We start from the raw sequence: 18,551 nt of genomic DNA, 5'->3' as shown, positions 1-18,551 counted from the left end.
TCACCCGAAGGGCGGCCAGAAGAGACGCCGTTTATGACATGGTGAGGGGGAGAGAACGGAAGACGGCGTAGCGCCTGGTGTGACTGAGCCCACTGTTCCCCCCCCACCCTACCGTTGAGTGTATGGAGGAGAATGTTTTTTGTTGATGTGTGTAATAAAGAGTTGGCTCTACCTGACTTTGTCAAAATAAGAGCCCCTTTTCCATAATACATCCGAGAGCGTTCGACCTTCCTCACTCTCGCTCTCTCTCTTACCACTCGAGTGCAGCTCAGCCCACCACGGTGCGTTGCTGAGCGCACACATAAGGTAGGTATAAAAAGGATATTAATTTTAAGAGTTACCTTATGAAGACCTCACTTTACAGACTCCTAGGAGTGCTGTAGTGAGTGTCTCACATAGCAGGCTGCAGTCTCAGCCGGATAATGGCATGATGACGCGACCACTATTCGGGACGGCGCTCTGTCTCAGACTAAGGTCTCAGTCAGTGCAGTTCAGACCCGTGCTGCGTTCACGGAGGGCCGGAATACTGTGGTTACGAGTTTAACCAACATATCGGCGGCCCCGTTTCTCTCAGAATGTGCTGATGCTCACCACACTGAGTGTAGCTCAGCCCACCAGGGGTGCAGAGCTGAGCACACACAGGAGGTGAATATAAATAAGGTATCAAGGCGCCGCCTTGTGTTACCTCATAGAAACCTCACATTACAGACTCCTAGGAGTGCTGTAGTGAGTGTCTCACATAGCAGGCTGCAGTCTCGGTCAGACACTGACATGATGACACAGCCGCTATTTGGGGATGGCGCACTATCGCAGACTAAGGTCTCTGTTAGTGCGATTCAGACCCATGCTGCGTTCACAGAGGGCCCAATTACCACGGTCACGAAAGTAACCAACGTATCGGCGCCCCCACCTCTCTTAGAACGTGCCAATGCTCACCACACTGAGTGTAATTCAGCCCACCAAAGGTGCAGAGCTGAGCACACACAGGAGGTGAAAGGGAAAAAGATACCAAGGCACCGTCTTAGGTTATCTCAAAGAGACCTCACATTACAGACTCCAAGGAGTACTGTAGTGAGTGCCTCTCATAGCAGACTGCAGTCTCAGTCAGGAGACATGATGACGCAGCCGCTATTTGGGGATGGCGCACTATCGCAGACTAAGGTCTCGGTTAGTGCGATTCAGACCCATGCTGCGTTCACGGAGGGCCCGATTACTAAGGTTATGGGAATAACCAACGTATCGGCGCCCCCACCTCTCACAGAACGCGCTAATACTCACCACACTGAGCGTGACTCAACCCACCAGAGGTGCAGAGTTGAACACACACAGAAGGTGAAGGTTAAGAAGGTATCAAGGCGCCGCCTTGTGTTACCTCATAGAGACCTCATATTACAGACTCCTAGGAGTATTGTAGTGAGGGGCTCTAATAGCGAATTGCAGTCATCTACGATGACGCAATCGCTTGCTGGGGATGGTGCCCTGTTGTAGGCTGTGGCCTCGGTCAGTGCAATTCAGACCCGCGCTGCGTTCACGGAGGGCAGGAATACGACGGTTATGGGTTTAACTGACGTCTCTGCCCCTCCTCCTGGTTCAGAACGCACTAATGTTTCCTCTCCCTTTCATGGGAGGCCCGCCTTGGGCTGTTCCACCACCTCAGTGTTGGGGAACAGCGGCGGCAAGGGCCATAGAGGAATACAGGTCCTTCCTACTGAATGTACCACAGCTTCGCGCTCGGCCGCTTTCTCTGTATTGCTGGCAGTGGCAGCGAAGCTGCACCCTCTCACGCTGGCTAGAACAGACGTTGCAGAAGGGTTATGCTCTCCAATTCCATCGGACCCCACCCCCATTCAGGGGAGTGGCAGTGACAGTGGTTCCCCAGGAGCAAAGGAACAAGGGGCTATATTCACCCTACTTCCTGGTGCCCAAAAAGACGGGGGGAATGAGGCCAATATTGGATTTACGCATTCTCAACGAGAGCGTAACCAAACGGCCCTTTCGAATGCTAACGACAAAACGTCTGCTGGAATGTGTCCAGAAAGGAGACTTTTGTACGAGCATAGACCTAAAGGACGCATGCTTTCATGTGCCGGTACAGCCGTGTCACAGGAAGTTTCTGCAATTCACCTTTCAAGGGGTGGCGTACGAATACACGAGGATGCCATTTGGGTATGCCCTGGCACCTCGCACATTTTCCAAGTGTGTGGAGGCGGCATTGGAACCGTTGCGTCGTCAGGGAATACGGCTGCTAGCCTACCTAGACGACCTACTGGTTCTCGCCCCGTCAGCAGAGCTGGCGATCACTCACACAACACAGACAGTGATTCATCTCACACGTCTGGGGTTCGCTGTGAATTGGAAAAAGAGCGCGCCCTGGCCCAGTCATCAGATTGTCTACCTGGGGATACAGCTAGACACTGTAATGATGAGGGCTCGAATTTCGGACCCCCGAAGGGTAGCCTTGTTGCTAGCCCTGAGGAAGTGTCGTCCGAATCACACAGTGACGGCGTTGTCGATCATGTCACTCTTGGGTCTCATGTCGTCAGCCCACTCTGTGGTTCCGCTGGGACTCCTGCACATGCGAGTCAGATGTTGATTGCGCCACCTTGGCCAATTCCACATCGACGGGACGCGTTGTCTCAGGCGGGGGGCACGATAGGGCAGTTGCCCATAATCGGCCAACCACTGAAGGCCTGGCTGCTGAGAGGGACAGGCTAGAGCGCCGTGGGTTATCTGATGCAGTAATCAGGACCATACAGGGTTCACGTGCCAGTTCCACTTCTAAGATGCCAGTAGATGGAACGTGTTTTCACATTGGTGTGTCACACAAGGTGTAGACCCCATGAGCTGTCAGGTTGAGAGTATTCTCTCTTTCCTACAGCTTATGTTTGACAAGCAGAGATCACCGATTTCAGCTTGTCACGAGGGGTTTGGCAGAGACAAATGTCTTTAGCCACCCTCTAGTGAAACGTTTCCTATTAGGAACGCGGCGGCTTAGGCCAACACCTAGAGCCACGCTTCCTCAGTGGGATTTGGTTTGGTACTCGAAGCGCTATGTAAGTCGCCGTTCGAGCCATTGAATCAAATACCCCTCAAGATGCTGTCTTTGAAGACAGCACTGTTGCTCGCTTTGACTACGGCAAAGCGTGTTAGTGATTTGTGTGCTCTTTCGACGAGACCCGACTGCCTGGCCATTAATGGCGATCTGAGCAGAGCGGTGTTACGTCCTAACCCGGCATTTGTGCCGAAGGTTATTAGGAGTTCATATAGATCACAGACCGTGGAGCTGTGGGCTTTTTCTCCTCCTCCTCATAGAGAGAGGAGTGAGGAAAGGCTCCATCGCCTGTGCCCACTACGCGCCTTGGCGTGTTACGTCGAGCGCACAGCAGCGATTAGGTCATCGCCTCAGCTGTTTGTGTGTCATGGTGCTGCTGCACTAGGTAGACCACTTTCGAAACAGCGTCTGTCTCATTGGCTCTGTGAGGGCATTGAGACAGCTTATGAGGCAGCGGGGCGACAATTGCCTCAGGGTATCAGAGCTCACTCCACTCGTGGAGTAGCAGCTTCTACTGCCCTTTTCAGAGGAACAGGGGTAGAGGATATATGTAGAGCGGCATCATGGTCAACACCGTCTCCATTTATCCGTTTCTATCTCTTGGATATGTCTTCTAACTCTTTGGCTCAGTCTGTACTCAGCGTGGCTGAAGGGAGACTTTGAGCTAGGAGGAGAGGAATGCAGGACTGTGGAGACAGGGTCTCTATCAGGTCCGCTTCTGATAGAAGGACATATTTTTTGCATGACTCCTGACTGACAGGTTCAGTACAGTAGAGGGCATGTATTGATCTGCCCACCAGTGATTCACTGGAGTGAGGCGGAATGATGGGGGATAATAGTAGTAACTTGGTTACGATACTATTAGACCGGTCATGACAATTTGACGGAATGTGACGTCATCTATCTGCTTGTTCAGATTAGTATGGGATCTGCCCACTAATCTCTGGGGTTCCATTGATTGAGTGAGGCGGCCTACCGTGTACACAATGTAGAGTGACACTTTGTGTCATTCCATTAGTGGTCGGTAGTATTGTAACAGGATATTGAGGTACCATCTATCTGCTAGTACAGATTAGTATGGCCGGTATTCTGGTGATCTGCCCACTAGTCATTGGTGTTGCCATTGGACTAGGTGGGGCGGGTTTTTAACCGATGACGCAGTATATTGTGACACTTGTAGGGTGACAGTGGTTACAGTACTGCGGGAATTGGTTGCAGCCATTGCTAGGCCTGACCTTTTCATTTTGATGGGAAGTGTTGGGCTCGGCAGGGAGTACATTTTGGAGCGCTACGCTCCGCCCTAAACCAATAGGAGCAGAGCTCCCTTATGGGGCGGAGCTCCACGATATAGAACGATTAGTTACCGGAGTGTAACTCCAGTTCTATGAGTGGAGCGGAGCCCCATAGGACTTAAGGCCCTGCCGACCCTCTCTAGTCTCGCTGAAGATAAATATATCGGGAGGCTGATTGAGGGGAGGCATCCCCTCTTATAGGGACACCTGTACTCCTATTGGCTGCAGGTGTGTGCATAATTTTGTCTCAGGCTGATGCTGCCTTAGGGCAGTGGGTAAACCAATAGGAGCAGAGCTCCCCTATGGGGCTCCGCTCCACTCATAGAACTGGAGTTACACTCCGGTAACTAATTGTTTTGATGGTCTGGAACACCGGCAGTGGGTGAGTTCCAGACCGACTAAGTAAGGCGCATGTGGCCTACACAGTTGGCCCTCCATCGCATGCTGCCTGCCTCTGCCTCTGCCTCCCCTGCACAACTTTAGAGATCCCTGTTTTTCTACAGTCAAAAGACTACAATAACCACAAGGCTGTTGACAACCATAGCAAACATAAGAGTATTTGCTAAATTACTAAACTGTAAATGTAGATCTGCGTGTGAACAACAGGCCATAGAGACTTATAAGAGGACTCGTCTTTGTATCTGTGACAGCATGGGTAGCGCCATTGAGGCAATCGCCATTTTAAAGTAGTCAGTTTTCTTCTTCTTCATTGGCTGATTGCTCCCAACTCATAGGAATCTAGTTTTAATGTCACATACACAAGTACAGTGAAATGCCTTTCTTGCAAACTCAAAACCCAACAATGCAATAATCAATAACAATGTATTACTAGAAAATAACACACAAGAAATAAGAATAGGAAAATAAAGTAAGTTAGTAAGCATAATATATACAGGAAATATTTAAAAAGTCAGTTCCAATACTATATATATAGACATACACTACCAGTGAAAAGTTTGGACACACCTACTCATTCAAAATAAAATATATTTTATATTTGAGATTCTTCAAATAGCCACCCTTTTCCTTGATGACAGCTTTGCACGCTATTGGCATTCTCTCAACCAGATTCATGAGGTAGTCACCTGGAATGCATTTCAATTAACAGGTGTGCCTTCTTAAAAGTTAATTGTGGAATTTATTTCCTTCTTAATGCGTTTGAGCCAATCAGTTGTGTTGTGACAAGTTAAGGGGGTATACAGAAGATAGCCCTATTTGGTTAAAGACCAAGTCCATATTATGGCAAGAACAGCTCAAATAAGCAAAGACAAACGACAGTCCATCATTACTTTAAGACGTGAAGGTCAGTCAATCGGGAAAATGTCAAGAACATTGAACGTTTCTTCAAGTGCAGTCGCAAAAAACATTAAGCCCTATGATGAAACGGGCTCTCATGAGGACCGCCACAGGAATGGAAGGCCCTGATTTACCTCTGCTGCAGAGAACAAGTTCATTAGAGTTACCAGCCTCAGAAATTGCAGCACAAATAAATGCTTCACAGAGTTCAAGTCAAAGACACATCTCAACATAAACTGTTCAGAGGGGACTGTGTGAATCAGGCCTTCATGGTCGAATTGTTGCAAATAAACCACTACTAAAGGACACCAATAAGAAGAAGTGACTTGCTTGGGCCAAGAAACACGAGCAATGGACATTAGACCGGTGGAAATCTGTCCTTTGGTCTGGAGTCCAAATTTGAGATTTTTGGTTCCAACCGCCATGTCTTTGTGAGACGCAGAGTAGGTGAATGGATGATCTCCGCATGTGTGGTTCCCACTGTGAAGCATGGAGGAGGAGGTGTGATGGTGTGGGGGTTCTTTGCTGGTGACACTGTCTGTGATTTATTTAGAATTCAAGGCACACTTAACCAGCATGGCTACCACAGCATTCTGCAGCGATACGCCATCCCATTTGGTTTGCGATAGTGGGACTATCATTTGTTTTTCAACAGGACAATGACCCAACACACCTCCAGAGTGCTGGAGTGCTGCATCAGATGACCTGGCCTCTACAATCACCCGACCTCAACCCAATTGAGATGGTTTGGACCGCAGAGTGAAGGAAAAGCAGCCAACAAGTGCTCAGCATATGTGGGAACTCCTTCAAGACTGTTGGAAAAGCATTCCAGGTGAAGCTGGTTGAGAGAATGCCAAGAGTGTGCAAAGCTGTCATCAAGGCAAAGGTTGGCTACTTTGAAGAATCTAAAATCTAAAATCTTTTGATTTGTTTGACACTTTTTGGGTTACTACATGATTCCATATGTGTTATTTCATAGTTTTGATGTCTTAACTATTATTCTACAATGTTGAAAATAGTCAAAATAAAGAAAAACCCTTGAATGAGTAGGTTTGTCCAAACTTTTGACTGTTACTGTATATACAGTGGGGAGAACAAGTATTTGATACACTGCCGATTTTGCAGGTTTTCCTTCTTACAAAGCATGTAGAGGTCTGTAATTTTTTATCATAGGTACACTTCAACTGTGAGAGACGGAATCTAAAACAAAAATCCAGAAAATCACATTGTATGATTTTTAAGTAATTCATTTGCATTTTATTGCATGACATAAGTATTTGATCACCTACCAACCAGTAAGAATTCCGTCTCTCACAGGCCTGTTAGTTTTTCTTTAGGAAGCCCTCCTGTTCTCCACTCATTACCTGTATTAACTGCACCTGTTTGAACTAGTTACCTGTATAAAAGACACCTGTCCACACACTCAATCAAACAGACTCCAACCTCTCCACAATGGCCAAGACCAGAGAGCTGTGTAAGGACATCAGGGATAAAATTGTAGACCTGCACAAGGCTGGGATGGGCTACAGGACAATAGGCAAGCAGCTTGGTGAGAAGGCAACAACTGTTGGCGCAATTATTAGAAAATAGAAGAAGTTCAAGATGACGGTCAATCACCCTCGGTCTGGGGCTCCATGCAAGATCTCACCTCGTGGGGCATCAATGATCATGAGGAAGGTGAGGGATCAGCCCAGAACTACACAGCAGGACCTGGTCAATGACCTGAAGAGAGCTGGGACCACAGTCTCAAAGAAAACCATTAGTAACACACTACGCCGTCATGGATTAAAATCCTGCAGCGCACGTAAGGTCCCCCTGCTCAAGCCAGCACATGTCCAGGCCCGTCTGAAGTTTGCCAATTACTATCTGGATGATCCAGAGGAGGAATGGGAGAAGGTCATGTGGTCTGATGAGACAAAAATAGAGCCTTTTGGTCTAAACTCCACTCGCCGAGTTTGGAGGAAGAAGAAGGATGAGTACAACCCCAAGAACACCATCCCAACCGTGAAGGATGGATGTGGAAACATCATTCTTTGGGGATGCTTTTCTGCAAAGGGGACAGGACGACTGCACCGTATAGAGGGGAGGATGGATGGGGCCATGTATCGCGAGATCTTGGCCAACAACCACCTTCCCTCAGTAAGAGCATTGAAGATGGGTCGTGGCTGGGTCTTCCAGCATGACAACGACCTGAAACACACAGCCAGGGCAACTAAGGAGTGGCTCCGTAAGAAGCATCTCAAGGTCCTGGAGTGGCCTAGCCAGTCTCCAGACCTGAACCCAATAGAACATCTTTGGAGGGAGTTGAAAGTCCGTATTGCCCAGCGACAGCCCCGAAACCTGAAGGATCTGGAGAAGGTCTGTATGGAGGAGTGGGCCAAAATCCCTGCTGCAGTGTGTGCAAACCTGGTCAAGACCTACAGGAAACTTATTATCTCTGTAATTGCAAACCAAGGTTTCTGTACCAAATATTAAGTTCTGCTTTTCTGATGTATCAAATACTTATGTCATGCAATAAAATGCAAATTAATTACTTAAATATCATACAATGTGATTTTCTGGATTTTTGTTTTAGATTCCGTCTCTCACAGTTGAAGTGTACCTATGATAAAAAGTACAGACCTCTACATGCTTTGTAAGTAGGAAAACCTGCAAAATCGGCAATGTATCAAATACTTGTTCTCCCCACTGTATATAAAGAATCCTGCGTATCTTAATTTCCATAATTAACAAATAATATTCTTAATAATCTAGGCAGTTAATGCAAATAATTGTTACCTCTAACCAGGATTGCCATTACAAAAATAAATGTTTTGGCAAGCAATTATTATTTTAGCAAACAATTATTGTGATTCATCCTATATTGTCCCTAACATCATTACTCCCTAGCAACAGATGTGGGATACACACACACACACTCACTCACTCACTCACTCACTCACTCACTCACTCACTCACTCACTCACTCACTCACTCACTCACTCACTCACTCACTCACTCACTCACTCACTCACTCACTCACTCACTCACTCACTCACTCACTCACTCACTCACTCACTCACTCACTCACTCACTCACTCACTCAATCACTCACTCACACACACACTCAACCCCTTTCCCCTACAAACAACCATTAATGCAGATGCTCAACAGTTGTTCCATCCCTGAGCTCAACTCAAGAAAGGACTTGATTTACGAATGCATATACAGTTGCAGCTGTTTGAGGAGGCATGCAGAATTGAGCAAAAACAGGCAAAAATTGGGAGATTTGATTAACCATTGTCAAGTCCTATGTGATGGAGATCAAATACACCCCCTTCCCCTTCAAATACCATATTTACATTTGCAGGGATATTGGAGTGATGGAGGTAGATATGTATATGGGTAAGGGGACTAGGCAACAGGATATATGATAAACAGAGTAGCAGCAGTTTGTATGTGAGTGGGTGTGCGGGTGTGTAGAGTCAGTATAAATCTATGTGTATATTATGTGTGAGCGGGCAAATTATGGAGTAAGTGTTTGTTTGTGTGTTGGAGTGACATTGTGTGTGAGTGTGTAGGGCCCTGTGAGTGTGCATAGAGACAGTGCAAGGATGGAAATAAAAGGTAAATAAAGAGGTAACTCAGGTAGTCCGTGTAGCTATTTTGTTAGCTATTTATCAGTCGTATTGCTTCGGGATAGAAGCTGTTCAAGAGCCTGTTGGTGTCAGACTTGATGCACCGGTACCTCTTGCCATGCGGAGGCAGAGAAAATAGTCTATGGGTGGTTGGAGTCTTTGATGATTTTCCGGGCCTTCTTTTCAGACCGCCTGATATAGAGGTCCTGGATGGCATGGAGCTCGGCCCAGTGATGTACTGGGCTGTCCACACAACCCTCTGTAGCACCATTCGATCGAAGGCGGTGCTATTGCCATACCAAGCAGTGATGCTGCCAGTCAATATGCTCTCAATGGTACAGCTGTAGAACCTTTTGAGGATTTGACATCTAGTAAGTGCATGTGATACCAAAAAGTCTACTAGACAGTCACCATTACATTGGTGTCAGAACTGGGATAGCTATACACCCAAGCCTGTGAAGCATCTGGTGAAGAAGACCGGGCAAGAAGAGGAAGAAATGAGCACTCTGCTACAGGAGCTGAGCCTCGGCGGGAAGTGGTCCAAGGAATGAGGTGCCCAGCCGGTCAGTGAAGGTTGCCTGCTATGGGGGAGTGGAGCCCTAGAAACCCTACCTAGCCCAGTTTCAGCTAGCCGCGTGGCAAAATGGATGGGCTGAAGAGGAAATGGCTGTGCAGCTTGCCTCTGGAGGGGACCTACTAGACCTCAGCTCTGACCAGTGGAGGGACTACACCTCCTAACTACCACCTTGAGGCAGAGGTTTGGCAGTAGAGACTCCAGCGAGAGCATGCGGGAGAAGCTAGCAAGTTACAAGATAAAGGGAGGTTAGAGCCTTGGCGCCCTGGCTGCAGATATGCGTTACTACGCCAGATGAGGGTACCCCCAGTTTGCCACAGCTGATAAAGATGAACTGGCCCTACATGCCTTCCTCCGGGCCCTGACAACAGAGAGGATCCAACAACATTTGTTGGTCGTTTGGGCCAGATGCAGGACCTCTACCTTCCATGCGGCAACAGCGGGGAGGCCTGGCAGGCGTTGATTGATAGATTCCACGATATCCCTTATTCAGCCTGGTGTTTTTCCAGACACCAGGCCTTCTGGGTTGGACCTCTACCTCGGTATGTCTTCGCACAGTGACAGGAGCTTGCGGACATGAAGGCCGGAGGTCCTTATCGGTGAGAGTCAGCAATGTCTCGTTAGAGCATGAGTTCTGGTTGGCCGATATCCAAGATGACTACATCCTAGGGTTGGATTTCCTCAGTCAAGCAGGGGCATGCCTAGATGTTGGAATGCGGAAACTCCAGATGAAAGACTCTGTGATGGAACTTCGAAGCAGTGGAATAATGCAACCACAACCGCAGGAATTGTGAACAGACAGCCCCACAAAGATCCTTCCTCCAGATGAGAAGGAGCAGCTGAAGCCCCCCGAACAGGTGAGTGTGCCCCAGCAGGCGATACATGGCCCCATCCATCCTCCCCTCAATACGGTGCAGTCGTCCTGTCCCCTTTGCAGAAAAGCATCCCCAAAGAATTATGTTTCCACCTCCATGCTTCACGGTTGGGATGGTGTTCTTGGGGTTGTACTCATCCTTCTTCTTCCTCCAAACACGGCGAGTGGAGTTTAGACCAAAAAGCTATATTTTTGTCTCATCAGACCACATGGCCTTCTCCCATTCCTCCTCTGGATCATCCAGATGGTCATTGGCAAACTTCAGACGGGCCTGGACATGCGCTGGCTTGAGCAGGGGGACCTTGCGTGCGCTACAGGATTTTAATCCATGACGGTGTAGTGTGTTACTAATGGTTTTCTTTGAGACTGTGGTCCGAACTATCTTCAGGTCATTGACCAGGTCCTGCCGTGTAGTTCTGGGCTGATCCCTCACCTTCCTCATGATCATTGATGCCTCACGAGGTGAGATCTTGCATGGAGCCCCAGACTGAGGGTGATTGACCGTCATCTTGAACTTCTTCCATTTTCTAATAATTGCGCCAACAGTTGTTGCCTTCTCACCAAGCTGCTTGCCTATTGTCCTGTAGCCCATCCCAGCCTTGTGCAGGTCTACCATTTTATCCCTGATGTCCTTACACAGCTCTCTGGTCTTGGCCATTGTGGAGAGGTTGGAGTCTGTTTGATTGAGTGTGTGGACAGGTGTCTTTTATACAGGTAATGAGTTCAAACAGGTGCAGTTAATACAGGTAATGAGTGGAGAACAGGAGGGCTTCTTAAAGAAAAACGAACAGGTCTGTGAGAGCCGGAATTCTTACTGGTTGGTAGGTGATCAAATACTTATGTCATGCAATAAAATGCAAATTAATTACTTATAAATCATACAATGTGATTTTCTGGATTTTTGTTTTAGATTCCATCTCTCACAGTTGAAGTGTACCTTTGATAAAAATTACAGACCTCTACATCCTTTGTAAGTAGGAAAACCTGCAAAATCGGCAGTGTATCAAATACTTGTTCTCCCCACTGTATATATATATGGGGAGTACAACCATCCCAGCTCTTCAGATTTTGCTGCGAAGAGACAGAATCATTAAATCATTTGTTTTGGTACTGTCCATATGTAGCTTGTTTTTGATCACAGGTTCAGGAATGGCTGAAGAATTGCAACATTTACATGGAGCTAACTCTGCAAATAGCACTGCTGGGTGATTTAAAAAGTCAAAATTGTTATCTTTAATTTACAATATGTAGAATCTATGAGAATAGAAAGATAACTTTTGTGAAACATTACAGCACAGTTGAAAAAGATATGGCAAATAGAAATCAAAACTGGATGGTGTTCAGAGATAGATGGGAGGGGTTGAGTGGAGCTGAAGGATGGGATTAAAAACAAACAAAAGATAACTATTGTAAAATATCCTGGGTCCATAAAATGTATATAGTATGTATAAGCTGGAAGTAGAAGCCTAAGTGTTGTTGTCCATTAGTTTACTCCAATTAGGGGAGGAGTGGTAGGGTTAGGGGAAAATAATCAAGGAAAATATTTATATTTGATATATTTACAAAAAAAATATATGGGGGATTGGAAATGATGCAGACAATTACATTGATGGAACAATCTGCAATATTAAAGCTGATCTACCTCCCCCATCCAAAAAAAAAGACTGCAAGCACTGCCCACATTTGGGGAAAAAAGGAGGGTCTCCTGCCCACAGTGGCAGCAATTCAGGCAGCAGACAGGAGCTCAGCACCCTTGGAAACCTGAAATGGCCAAGACCTGAAGAGGGATCAGGAAGGCGACCCAGTGTTGGCAACAGTTCGGGGCTGGTTCAGAGTCACACCCCTGTGCCCTGAAGCCAAGACCTACTACTACCGGTGGGACAAACTGGCCACTGCCAACAAGCTGGTTGAGGAGCTGTTCTGCCGGTTTGGAGCACCGGAAGAACTCCACAGAGATCAGGGAGAAATTTTGTAGAAACAGCAGTACCCCCATCCCCTTAAGCAGCACTTGGACACAGCCCATGACTTTGCATGATGTCGCTTGACAGAAGCAGGGGTCAAGCAGAAGAGGACATACAACACCCGCTGCCGAGGACAGCCTTTCCAACCTGGCCAAGAAGTGTGGGTGTACAGCCCCTGTCGCAAGTGTGGTCTGAGCCCAAAACTCATCAGTCACTGGGAAGGCCCATGCATGGTTCTGGAACTACTTTTTGACGTGGTGTACCGCATCCAGCTTCAGACTCGCGGACAAGTTGTGGTCCTACATCAAGATCGGCTGGTGCCTTACCAGCCTCTTACACCTTGTGAAGACAGAGAGGACAACGAGGTGGTTACTCCTCCACCCAGCCCTGGGCCATCGGACAAAGCAGTGGCTTCCTCACCTGAGGAGCAAGGTCATGATGGGACCCCCACGGCCACCCGGATGCTGTTGCCACAGGCCCTCGTCTCGAGATCAGGTTGGCACCCCCCCATGGCAACCAGGACGCCGCCGCCGAAGATCCCCATCTAGGACATTGTGTTGGATTTCAGGGAGGCAATGTAGTGGCGGTAGTGGGGGCAATGTAGTGGCGGCAGCCTATTAGAAGACTTGGAGGTGTGTCATTGTGGCCATGAGACTGATTGTCATGCCAGTTAATGTGTTATGTTTTGTTCAGTGATGAAAGGTTAAGCTTGTACACACTGCCAGATAGGTATACTACAAAACAGGATCACGGAGTTAGCCAGGAGTTTCCAAAGGCACCGTCCAACCCACCTCCCAAGATGTCCCAGAAACAATCCCCACCCCACAAGACGTCCCAGAAACGGCCTCCACCACCACCCAACATGCCCCAGAAACGACCCCCACCTCTGCCGGCCTCTCCACCAGCGCCCCCTTCCTGGCCACCTCCAATCCTCAAACCCCGGGCCAGAGGGGAGCCGGTCCCCAACCCCACCCCCCTAAACAAAGCCCCCCTCCACCTCTCACAATTCCTTTACACCTCTGACAGTCAAGAAGAAGAACCACAATGGCCAGAACACACAAAATCCAAATGAAAAACTAAGACAAAACAACACACCAGCAAGAGACCAGACAACAAAACAACCCCAGAACCAAAACCACAACCCCCAAGTCAGCACGCAGGCCCCCCGAAGTCCCCTACCCCCTCAGAAGAACAGTCTCCCCCTCCAAGACCTTTCCCCATACCACTCCCTACCCCCCACTCTTTTCCACCCCTGGTCCCTCCATCCTAGCCCCTACCCCTTGAACTTATTGACCTTACAGGCCCAGATCCCTCCTCCCTGTTCCTTACTGGCCCTGACACCAGAAGAGGTACAGAGGAGGGACCCAAGGTCTTACCTTCACCCGGAGCGAGCAGACCAAAGCGGAGATCCACCATTGACCTCCGGGTCTAGGGCTTCCTTGTGTGTCTACTTGCTCCTGAAGGTGTCCTTCCTGCCATCTACAGACCTAGACCCCAACCCAGCACCTGCACCAGCCCTGGTTCCCGGTTCCTGTTTCCCGGTCCCCAGTCCAGCACCAACTCATGGTTTACAGTCCTGGCCCCAGCACGGTATGAACCCAGGCTTTCCAGGTTCCAGCCCCAATCCCTCCTTCAACCCTGGACATCGCAGCGGCCACCACAACTGCCACCTCCACCCAGCCACTGCCAGCTCAGACCTTACCCCTTCCCCAACACAAGGACGCTACCCACCGTCAACCACTCCAACAGACCAAACAGGCAAGCAGAAACTACCAACTCAAACAATCAAGACCTACACCTCAATAGACACTGTGAAACGAAACATACAAACAAAAAACAGCAAAATCTTCCCGTTTTGTTTACTTTTGTTGCCTTCTTTTTTGCCTATTTTTGGTTTAATAACTGTTTGAGTAATTGCTTATTATTTATTGACTTAACATTTATTGATTTGATTGATTACCCCGCATTTGTACTTTTAACTTGATCAGAATTTGAATTATGTATTGACTTCAGTAAAAAACAAATAAATGACCTAACACACCCTAAATATTATGCTTAAAAAATATATATAAGCTTTAAATGGGCATGGTCTAATTGACTCAACAACCAAAAACACATATCAAAGTTAAGCTTTCTTAAAGGGGAATTTCACCCTGGTGGAATCTGGGCTTGTTTTCATCATGTCCAAGGCATTTCTAGGTCAGTGAGATGTGTTTCATACATAATTGCCCAGGAGGAAGGTAGGTCTGGGCATTGTGCGCTGAATGATACACCCTATGTTGGCTAACTTAGGTAGCTAGCTAGCTAAGTTAGCTAAACAACTACAGGTAGCCATATCTATGACTAAAAATAGAAGAGGTTTTACAATCAGAGATCTATTGTATCTTGAAAATAAATGTAGTCCTGCTTTGTGGCATTTCGCTAAAGCTCTATGTTATACTGATCACACTACACGTTTTTGTGCATGTAGATATGGTTGTCTTTGTTCGATAGATCCATTGGACGTTTATTGGCGGATTCATGGCTAAATATGCAAGCTAAATATACAAGCTGACACTGACCAGACCGCAATGGCTTCAAGTGATTCCTCTCATCAACACAAATTCGACAATGCAGCATTTTAAAAATGTTATATTAGCTACATGGTTATGTCGTGTATTGGGATTATGCCTTTGTTAAATGTTTTAAGTGGAACTGAAAGAATGTTGATTTTAGTATCAAGAGGGAATGTTTTAGTGTAACGCCACATACAACAGACAGGAAGTGTGTTGTAGACAGGGGAGACTGGTGATTGGCCAGAAGAGGGAGCATCTTTTTGCATTGTTTATAAGTAGGGGCTAAACGAAGAAGAAAGGCAGAGCGGCCATTCTGAGGCGTCGCTCTCCGGATGTCATGACATCTGTCACTTATGCTGTAACCGTGTGATATTAATAAAAGCCTCTAAAACACGGTGCAGCCTAAGCGGACTCTTTGTTGACAGCAATAATTGCCACCATTCACCCGATACGACAGTTACATTCAACCATACATGTTTCAACCAGAATATAGCGAAGAGGATTCGAAACAAAGAGTTGGATTTAGCTAGAAGCTAAGCTATAGCTCATGCCAGCACCAAGAGGGCAGATGACAAATACGGTGGGTAGATAAGTAAGCTATTGCAAGTCACCTAGCTAGCTAGCTAACTTTACTTTATCTACTGAAACCCATATTGTGTATTGTTAGCTAACATACTACTGTGTTAAAGTGAGTGGGAACATTCTAGCCAATGAGAGGGCAGATATGCATGGGAACAACAGACACAACTCTGATATACAATCGTTTTTCTCAAAGTTGCCAAGATGCCATGTGCGTCCACTTATATCAGTACATTTGTAGCAACCTAAACATGACGAAACTTCAATTTGATCAAATAAGCCTCACTTAGCAAGTTAGCAATCAAATGTTTTGTTGACCAAATCCGACACTCTCTCATAGACCTCCATACAAACAAGGCAACAGTAAATATGTCGTTCCCCACGAATGATGCAGAGAAATGACAGTCCATCATTACTTAAAGACATGAAGGTCAGTCAATCCGGAAAATGAGAAGAACTTTGAAAGTTTCTTCAAGTGCGGTCGCAAAAACCATCAAGCACTTTGATGAAACTGGCTCTCATGAGGACCGCCACAGGAAAGGAAGACCCAGAGTTACCTCTGCTGCAGAGGATAAGTTTATTGGAGTTACCAGCCTCAGAAATTGCAGCCCAAATAAGTGCTTCACAGAGTTCAAGTAACAGACACATCTCAACATCAACTGTTCAGAGGAGACTGTGTGAATCAGGCCTTTCATTGTCGAATTGCTGCAAAGAAACCACTACTAAAGAACACCAATAAGAAGAAGAGACTTGCTTGGGCCAAGAAACACGAGCAATGGACATTATAATAGTAAAAATAATAATATGCCATTTAGCAGACGCTTTTATCCAAAGCGACTTACAGTCATGTGTGCATACATTATTACGTATGGGTGGTCCCGGGGATCGAACCCACTACCCTGGCGTTACAAGCGCCATGCTCTACCAATTGAGCTACAGAGGACCACACTGGTGGAAATCTGTCCTTTGGTCTGGAGTCCAAATTTGAGATTTTTGGTTCCAACTGCTGTGTCTTTGTGAGACGCAGTGTAGGTGAACTGATGATCTGCGTATGTGTAGTTCCCACCGTGAAGCATGGAGGAGGAGGTGTGATGGTGTGGGGGTGCTTTGCTGGTTACAATGTCTGTGATTTATTTAGATTTCAAGGCACACTTAACCAGCATGGCTACCACAGCATTCTGCAGCTATATGCCATCCCATCTGGTTTGGGCTTAGTGGGACAATCATTTGTTTTTCAACAGGACAATGTTATTTTATTTTTTTTCAGTCATTTAGCAGACGCTCTTATCCAGAGCGACTTACAGTTAGTGCATACATTAATTATTATTATTTTTCATACCCCCCGTGGGAATTGAACCCACAACCCTGGCGTTACAAACGCCATGCTCTACGAACTGAGCTACATCCCCTGCCGGCCTTTCCCTCCCCTACCCTAGACGACGCTGGGCCAATTGTGCGCCGCCCCATGGGTCTCCAAGGCGCGGCCGGCTACGACAGAGCCTGGATTCGAACCAGGATCTCTAGTGGCACAGCTAGCACTGCGATGCAGTGCCTTAGACCACTGCACCACTCGGGAGACAATGACCCAACACACCTCCAGGCAGTGTAAGGGCTATTTTACCAAGAAGGAGAGTGATGGAGTGCTGCATCAGATGATCTGGCCTCCACAATCCCCCAACCTCAACCCAATTGAGATGGTTTGGGAAGAGTTGGACCGGAGTGTGAAGGAAAAGCAGCCAACAAGTGCTCAGCATATGTGGGGACTCCTTCAAGACTGTTGGAAAAGCATTCCAGGTGAAGCTGGTTGAGAGAATGCCAAGAGTGTGCAAAGCTGTCATCAAGTCAAAGGGTGGCTACTTTGAAGAATCTCAAATATAACATATCTTTTGATTTGTTTAACACTTTTTTGGTTACTACATGATTCCATATATGTTATTTCATAGTTCTGATATCTTCACTATTATTCTACAATGTAGAAAAAAAACTCAAATTTGCAGAAGATCTAATGGCCGGTTTGCTTACAAACTATTATGACTCCTCTATGGAAAGATGAGACTCACGAACACGTACAGTGCATTCGGAAAGTATTCAGACCCTTGACGTTTTCAACATTACAGCCTTATTCTAAAATGGATTAAATACAGAAATACCTTATTTATATAAGTAATTCAGACCCTTTGCTATGCGACTAAAAATTGAGCTCAGGTGCATCCTGTTTCCATTGATCATCCTTGAGATGTTTCTACAACTTGATTGGAGTCCACCTGTGGTAAATTCAATTGATTGGACATGATTTGGAAAAGCACACACCTGTCTATATAAGGTCCCACAGTTGACAGTGCATGTCAGAGCAAAAACCAAGCCATGAGGTTGAAGAAATTGTCCGTAGAGCTCAGAGACAGGATTGTGTCAAGGCACAGATCTGGGGAAGGGTACCAAAAAATGTCTGCAACATTGAAGGTCCCCAAGGACACAGTGGCCTCCATCATTCTTAAATGGGAGAAGTTTGGAACCACCAAGACTCATCCTAGAGCTGGCCGCCCGGTCAAACTGAGCAATCGGGGGAGAAGGGCCTTTGTCAGGGTGATGGCCAAGAAACCGATTGTCACTCTGACAGAACTCCAGAGTTCCTCTGTGGAGATGGGAGAACCTTCCAGAAGTACAACCATCTCTGCAGCCCTCCACCAATCAGGCCTTTTTGGAAGAGTGGCCTGGCGGAAGCCACTCGTCAGTAAAAGGCACGCTTGGAGT

The sequence above is a fragment of the Coregonus lavaretus genome (genome assembly GCF_964263955.1).
Source record: "Coregonus lavaretus genome assembly, chromosome: 8".
In the NCBI taxonomy this organism is placed as follows: domain Eukaryota; kingdom Metazoa; phylum Chordata; class Actinopteri; order Salmoniformes; family Salmonidae; genus Coregonus; species Coregonus lavaretus.
This window is presented reverse-complemented; position numbering follows the sequence as displayed.